We start from the raw sequence: 7,593 nt of genomic DNA, 5'->3' as shown, positions 1-7,593 counted from the left end.
GTAGATCTAATTCCCCTATATAAAGAGAATTGTGGGATCACCATCACTAGAGGGGTCACCAGCAGGAGGGAGGAGGTCCTGATCCCCTATATAGATAGAATAGTGGGGTCACCATTACTAGGGGGGTCACCAGCAGGAGCAAGGTAGATCTAATTCCCCTATATAAATAGAATTGTGGGGTCACCATCACTAGAGGGGTCACCAGCAGGAGGAAGGAAGTCCTGATTCCTCTATATAGATAGAAATGTGGGGTGTATCAATAGAAGGGTCACCAGCAGGAGCAAGGAAGATGTAATTCCTCTATATAAATACAATTGTGGGGTATTCCACTAAATACATTTTTCTCTTGCCAGCCAGCAAATAAGAGCCCGCGCTATCAAAAGGTTATAGGAAATTAAAACAAACCACAACACAATAATAAACACACACAATGGGTTTCTGGGAATTCAGAACATGCTTGCACTAAGAGCAAAACAGAAACATTCAGGTAATGTGGATATAGGCTGCATTCCTCAAAAATGCCATTATGACCGTCTACCATTAAGCCGATGGCTAAGCACCAGGGGCCACCTGTTAGTCCTTGAACTTTAGCAGGTAGAGACAAAGGTTCATTTCTGCCGACTTGCAGTGTACTAATATAAAGACACGAAGATCAACATGATGATCATCAATGTGTCTGAACAGAATGTGCTGCATAATAAATGGCTCTTGCAGGTAACAAGTATTTATAGACACACGGGTCAGCAAAAAGTGAGCAGTAACCCATAAAAATCCTGACCGGCTTCTATTCACCTCCATAGGCAGCTGACAGATGGGGTCTCCCTGGGTCACTGTAACTACATGCAAATAAACAGCACACACATAATGGAATGTGACAACATACAAAATGCAGGAAAAAAAATGAGGAATACCTAGATCACCAATACCTGCCCATTCATGCTATGCATTGCCGTAAGGTATGTGCAATATTACACATGCTTTTGTGCACCAAGGAACATTACTGTAAAGCTGGGCAAACAAACATACACCCTGCTGTGGGTCCTCCTCCTTGCTACAGGGGTTGGGTGCTTGTTTAGGCTAAAGAACAATAAATAAGAAGACATGCTTATTCCTAGCTTCCCCAGCCGGATGTGTTCTTTGATGGCCCTCTATACAGTGCAGGACTGCTGATCCTGCATTGTATGAGATGACATCAGACCAGAGGGATGGAAAGCTACTAAAGGGGACAGATTGATCAAGTGGTGCAATTCTGCAAGAGGAAATATGTAAGGATTTCTCTTAACTCATCATCATCTAGTCAATATGACTACTTGACCCATGCCATTGGGAGGGGGACTCATGACAAGGTAAGAGATTGTAAGGTTAAGCTTTATGGCACCCCAATTATTTTTCACATGGTGCATTAAAATTCACAGAGCACTCACCTTTGTATATTGCAGTGAATTCCTATTCACTCTGAATAGCAAAACAGTGCAATGCACCAAAAAAAAACAGTGCGTCAATGCATAAAATGCACATTTGCAATATTTATGTGTGAACAAGCCCATAAACGGTGCAGCAGGCAAAGTAATGTGGTCCAATAATCAAAAGCAAACAGAGACCCTTGTTTTGGGTGATACAATCATTGTACAGACACACCAAGGTGGAGAAAATCTGGCGACTGCACAGGGTTCAAGACAATTTACGTCCACCGCAGTCACAGCATGGCAGGATATCTGATTGGGTTCCATGCACTCAACTTTTTGAATAATCCCACAAGTGGGGATATTATAAGTCGCTCGCTGCCATGAAGGTAACGCTGTGACGATGAATGCGAGGAAGTGTGAGGTTGTTTCAGTGCTGGCTGTGTGTTTGTCTGAGGAGCGTGTGTTTGTTCTGTGCACAGAGAAGCCTGAATACCGGGCCCGGCCATGAATGGGCCTTTCTGTCAGGAAATGTATGAGTGAACTCTGGTGGAGTCCCTGGCCTCTTTAATCTCATAGAATCCGTGCGCAGAACACGGCCCGGACAGACTTATAGAAAAGTTACCTCAGAGCTTACATTTCCAAGCGGCAGCCCGCCAGCGGCTCTCACATTTTAAAATGATTTAATTTCCTTCACGGGCAGCCAGAAGGGAGAGCCAAAAATTGTGACGGGAGGTTTCCGCACCTTGGATAAGGGGAGGGGGGGGAATAAAATGCACGCGTTAACCATTTCGCACTCTTTTAGTAAGTAGTGGTCACACAATTTCCAAGAAACATGGAACCAATGGGCATAGAGAAAAGCAGGTCTCCTCGCACATTCCTGACCATCTTCCGAAAATCCTTGGCGGTCCTTGACATCAAGTCATTGACCCAAAACAAGGATGCAAAAAGCATATCAGACTGCAACCCAACAAGATCCCACATCACATGTGACACATAATGGTGAATGGCCCTGAACACCCCCATGTGACCAGGGCAGAAGGCAAATTATAAATCATGTAAAAGCACGGAGAAAATGTGAGTGAATGTTACAAAAACAAATCAGATAGATCATTAAGGCCAGCATTCACATTTGTGCAGTACAGTACGATATGTCTTATTGCATAGCATTAGAAAACAAAGGGTTGTGCACCATTATTACAACACTGACATATTACGCAGCACTTTACAGACTCCATAATATTAGCTGCATACACACGTGCAATCGTTGTTGGAAATGATCTTTCACGATCCTTTCCAAGGACTAAGGATTGCACGATGCATGAATGAGCGTTGTACATACAGCACCGTTCTGCTCTATGGAGAGGGGAGAACAATGGAGCAGCACCTGCAGCGCGCTCTCCCCCTTCGCTTCGATTAGGGTCGTTTGTTGTCCATCGTCCGTGGATCCGCCAGGGTGGTCGTTCGACGGGCCCTGTACACACATCTGATTCTCGTACGATATCAGCACTGAGCTGATTATCAGATGAGAACACCATTGGACGTGTGTACGCAGCCCTAGTCATGTCACTAGCTGCCCCTCAAAGGAGCTTACAATCTAATGTCCTACCATAGTCATTTGCCATTATTACAGTCTAAGGGCAATTTCGGGGGGATGCCAAGCTAACTGCATGTTTTTGGAATGTGGGAGGAAAACGGAGTACCCGGAGGAAACCCACTCAAACACCGGGAGAACCTGCAAACTCCATGCAGATATAGCCCTGGCTGAGATTTAAACCTGGGACCCAGCGCTGCAAAGGCCAGAGTGCTAACCACTGAGCCACCATGCTGCCTATCATGGAGCCATTCATTCTAAATAGAACCCCAGTGCAGCTTGCCAGCTGACATGGGGTAATTCTCGTTACTGCATTTCCAACAGGTAATCACTGAAATATATTCTGGTGCAGAATCTTCCAGTCTATGTATGTTTTAATGGCAGTAACTGATTGCCCATCATTAACTGTTTCAGTGAATATCAGATTCACTGCTTTATTAATAGAATAGAAATAAAGGTTTATTTCATCCATTTTTTTTTATTTGCACATCACTGGTAATGATGCCATAAAAAATGTGACAGTGTATTTATACATTTTTCTCCCTTTGCTGCATTTTTCGAGAAGTGAAGCGGATGCATTGTACAGCTGGAGACCCCAAAAGGGTTAAGAAGACCTACGCAGCAAAATCTAACTCTCCAGCTGATCTTACTAAATACATCTGCAGGGTTTACAAAGAAGGAACGCAAATCAACATTATTTTAAAGCAGCCTTTCTCGACCTTTTTAACATAGGGGACTCCTTAAATAAACTTTCAGGTCTTTAGGGAACCCCTTCTATAATTACTATACCCACAGATCACAGTATATTAGTGTGGTGGTCAGTGGGAAGAATTCCTCTTACATTGCTGGTCAGTGGGAAGAATGTCACCCTTACAGATACCCAATGAGATCATTGGGCTCTGACCCGAGAGGTGCAAAATGCCTATTGATCAAGGACCCCCCCAGCAATCTCTGGAGCCAATGACAAAAATCATAACTGATCAATTTGGAAAAGTCAAAATTCATCAAGAGCTCCAAACAGATGGAAAGAGTTTCATTTCTGTTCAATCATTTCAGACATACAGATAAGCGTCACTGCAGGAACAATCCTAAAATCTTAATTAATCATTTTTAGTATAAACTGCAATCACCGAAAGCAAACCAATCAACAACTGACACTCATTGCTCTGACTGTTGTGAGCCAATTATTGAAGTTTCACCAAAACTTTCTCTCCAGCTCTTATTCTATCTTTGTAATGTCAGCCATATACTATGTGATATTCTTAATTGATTGGACTAAAATGTTGAAGCAATCAAAAGAGTTGATCATTTTTAAAATTTGTAATGAAATCCAAGTAAAAAAAAGAAATTGATAGGTAATCTTTTTTTTTTTTTTTTTATTGATCGTTGACGATAGTATCATTCCTGATAACATCAATTATGGAACAAGTAGATGATACATTCACATTTGTAGACAATCATAAAACACTGAATTGTATATTAATCATTCTATAGATCGGAAACCGCAGAATACCTAACATATCACTTTTTGATATCGCTATACATCCAATCCAAATTAGATTGTAAGCTCTTCTGGCCAGGGTCCTTTCCTTCTCCTGTATCTGTCTGTCATTTGCAACCCCTATTTAATGTACAGCGCTGCCTAATATGTTTGCTCTATATAAATCCTGTTTATTAATAATAATAATACCTCACACATATGCTGTAAAGCAGCTGCCCACCAGTCTTCCCCATTCTCACCCCCTCCTATCAAACATACATTTTGCAACTAATAATGGAGTTGCATCAACTGTACAATTGTATATCTGAATAAATAGCAACATTTACACAAATGAAACATTTCATATTTGATGTGTACAGCGCTACGTAATATGTTGGCGCTAAAAAAATCCTGTTTAATAATAATAGCATAAGCCACACAGCAAAGACGACTACGAGCCAATAAAGGATCAATCTACGAATACGATTTCCATTGCATCCGAATGATAAATACCAAGTACGACAATGGAACACGACCTTTGTCTCCCAATGCACAGATCCAAATAATAACCAGCTGTACCTTTGGCGGCAAGAATGGCAGGGGGTCATTGGCCTTGGCTGCAGAGCGTTATCCAATCGGGCATTTCCTTGGCATTGCCACAGCTGTACATGGATGTGAACCCCTCCAATGCTGCACTCTGAATGACAAGAACATGCTGGATCCTAGGACTGGGCATGGAATTAGGGATGGGTGGGAGGGGGGCAGGGTCCTATGATCAGAGGCAGCCAATCACAGAGCAGATGAATGCCTCCTTTCTTGTCTCCCCCAGGGGCCATGTGTTTAGTGGTAACAGCTGGAGTGGCAGGGCAGGAGCATGGGGTCACAGAGTCAGGATAGAGAGGTGACAAGCCATTGCTAGACTCTTCCTGCTTCCATAGAGCTGCTTTGTGTTCTTTTCTGCCTTTTATGTCTGAGCAGTTCATAATTCTCTCCGGGCCGATCTCGTCCCAGTCTTACGGCGAAAAAGTCTGCCGTCTATTTACTAAAACAACTGTAGAAGCCCGGGGGCTCATTAGACACGCAGCATTTACCCAACTCAAGTCCTGATATTTACACAGCTCTGCTGCATAGCACAAACCAAGGGATGTTAATGCTTACTGTTAAAGAGACCCTGTCATCAAATTCAAAACAGCACAGAAAAAGTAAAAATTCCAAAAAAATTAAAATTGCTAATACGTTTGAGCGTGTTTTTTTTTTTGGTCTAAATATTTTTTTAAACATAGCCTTTTTTTCTGTGCTGGCCTAGCTCATCTACCCTTCACCTCCCTATATTAACTTTTTATTGTAGCAGAAGGAGAAATACTATTGAGTACTGCTTGAGTGACAGGTGTGAGTTTGATGACCTTACATCCCAAGATGGCGGTAGCCATTAGGGGTTTTGAGCCCCAATCAGAACCACAAGATCGCCATTAAAGCGCCCTCCATGTGCATTCATGACTTATTGCATGTTGGGCTACAAGGGGTGTAAAGCAGAGGAATCCCTAACTGCTTGATCCAGCAAGCTGTTACATATTGCTTCCATTCCTCAAAGTTGCCCCCCCCCCCCCTATCAATGTCTCCAGGTACAATGCAAAACCTCTTATGCGGTTTGGTTTGGTTGATCTTTCTAACTTCCTATCCTAAAGACCAGTCACTACTGCACCCTCACTTTGTGCAGGGTGACTGGTCTTGTCTCCGCCCCTTCCTGCAATTTACTGCAGGAAGCCAATAGTGGGCGGAGCTGCTAGGCCCCTCCCACATCTCTTCCTTCTGCACAAACTTTGTACAGCACAGAGATGATGTCATTGCTACTTTTACAAAGTAATATCCAGGTTTGCAAAGGCAATTGGTGCTCACCAAGAGGAATTCTATCCTTTTTTAGGTATTGAAGAATAAATAAATTAAATGAAAGTGTTCAGCTTTAAAATACACCCAGGATGAAACGCATCCTCACTTATCGTCAGCCTGACTTGGCACGTTTATTCTCTGAGCTTCTGTGCAGGGAATTGATAATTATTTTTAGTTAATGCCGGTCCTTAGCTGGGCCAGCGGAGTGAAGAGCGTTTGTGAAATCTTCCACCTGGCAGCCGGTGTCAGATTCCAATTAGCAGCAATTAAGCTGGAGAGATCCTCAGCATTGCTGTACATGGAGCTGGAGGTGAGGATTTCTCAGCAGGGAAATCAACATTAAAAACATGGAGTCACCGGGTTCCAGGAGATGTGCAGGCAATGCAATTAGGGGAAGAGCAACATGGGGGGTCGGATGGAGCAAAGCTGGAGAAGTCTGAAGAGCCAACATTTGGGTGGCTTCATTACCAAACCCATCAGTCCTGCCAGCAACACCAGGAATGACGCCATTATTAACGACTTCACCTATAAATTATTACGCCAGCATTGCAAGGGGACACCCATAGGGTCTGGGGGTCTGTGGCAGGGGTAACTGACTCTAACCCCACCCCTGCTTAACTAAAGTGAACCTGTCACTATTCAAACACAGGAGCTGTCACTGGTAACTTTTTCTACAGGGAATCTGCCACTTGTCAATTTGGGTAAAGGTATTAATGCGGAAGAGGGCTTTTCAAGAGAACCTATCACATTGCAAGGTGTGACTTCAATCAATCAGATGGCTGATTTTGAATCTAACTTAACATTGCCTAAACGTTTTCAGATAATCAAAACTTTCTTCACTTGTGTTGCACCCGCTCTCCCTCCCAGACACTGCAGATTGTAGTGGGAGGAGTTCAGCAATAGAAGCAATGCAGAAAGCAGTGGGCGGAGCTGACATGGCTGGTAAATCTGCAGCAACAATACCAATAGCCACGCCCCCGCCCTTCTCCTCCCACTGCAGTTCACGCAGGGCCAACTTACATGAGAGTGGCAACTTTGCTCTGACTCAGGAGCACTGCAGCATCCTTGTCAAGCCATTACAGGAAGAAAGACTTTCGTGTTTTCTAGCAGGATCAACAGTTTAGTGTACAGAAATTTTTTGAAGCCAGGTGGGAAGAAATTGTAGGTGGGTGGCAGCCCTTGTATTGTGACCCAACTCTTCAGTAAGCACCCAAAAACAGCCAGGGGGG

At 43.4% G+C, this 7,593-nt stretch overlaps 1 protein-coding gene across 2 annotated transcripts in view; it reads right to left on the bottom strand.

Moving 5' to 3' along the window:
* Positions 1 to 7,593, bottom strand: part of DISP1 (dispatched RND transporter family member 1) — a 40,318-nt gene that overhangs the window by 22,585 nt on the left and 10,140 nt on the right. The window contains exon 1 of one of the 2 annotated variants that reach the window (XM_072409925.1): positions 5,057 to 5,163. The exons of the other annotated variant lie outside the window; for it this stretch is intronic. The gene's annotated coding sequence lies outside the window, so the exon portion shown is untranslated. Of the gene's footprint in view, positions 1 to 5,056; positions 5,164 to 7,593 lie in introns of those variants that run through there. 2 annotated transcript variants of the gene reach the window in all.

Source organism: Pyxicephalus adspersus, chromosome 4 (genome assembly GCF_032062135.1).
Source record: "Pyxicephalus adspersus chromosome 4, UCB_Pads_2.0, whole genome shotgun sequence".
Lineage (NCBI taxonomy): Eukaryota > Metazoa > Chordata > Amphibia > Anura > Pyxicephalidae > Pyxicephalus > Pyxicephalus adspersus.
Note: the sequence above shows the minus strand (reverse complement) of the source record. Positions and strands in the feature narration are given on the sequence as shown.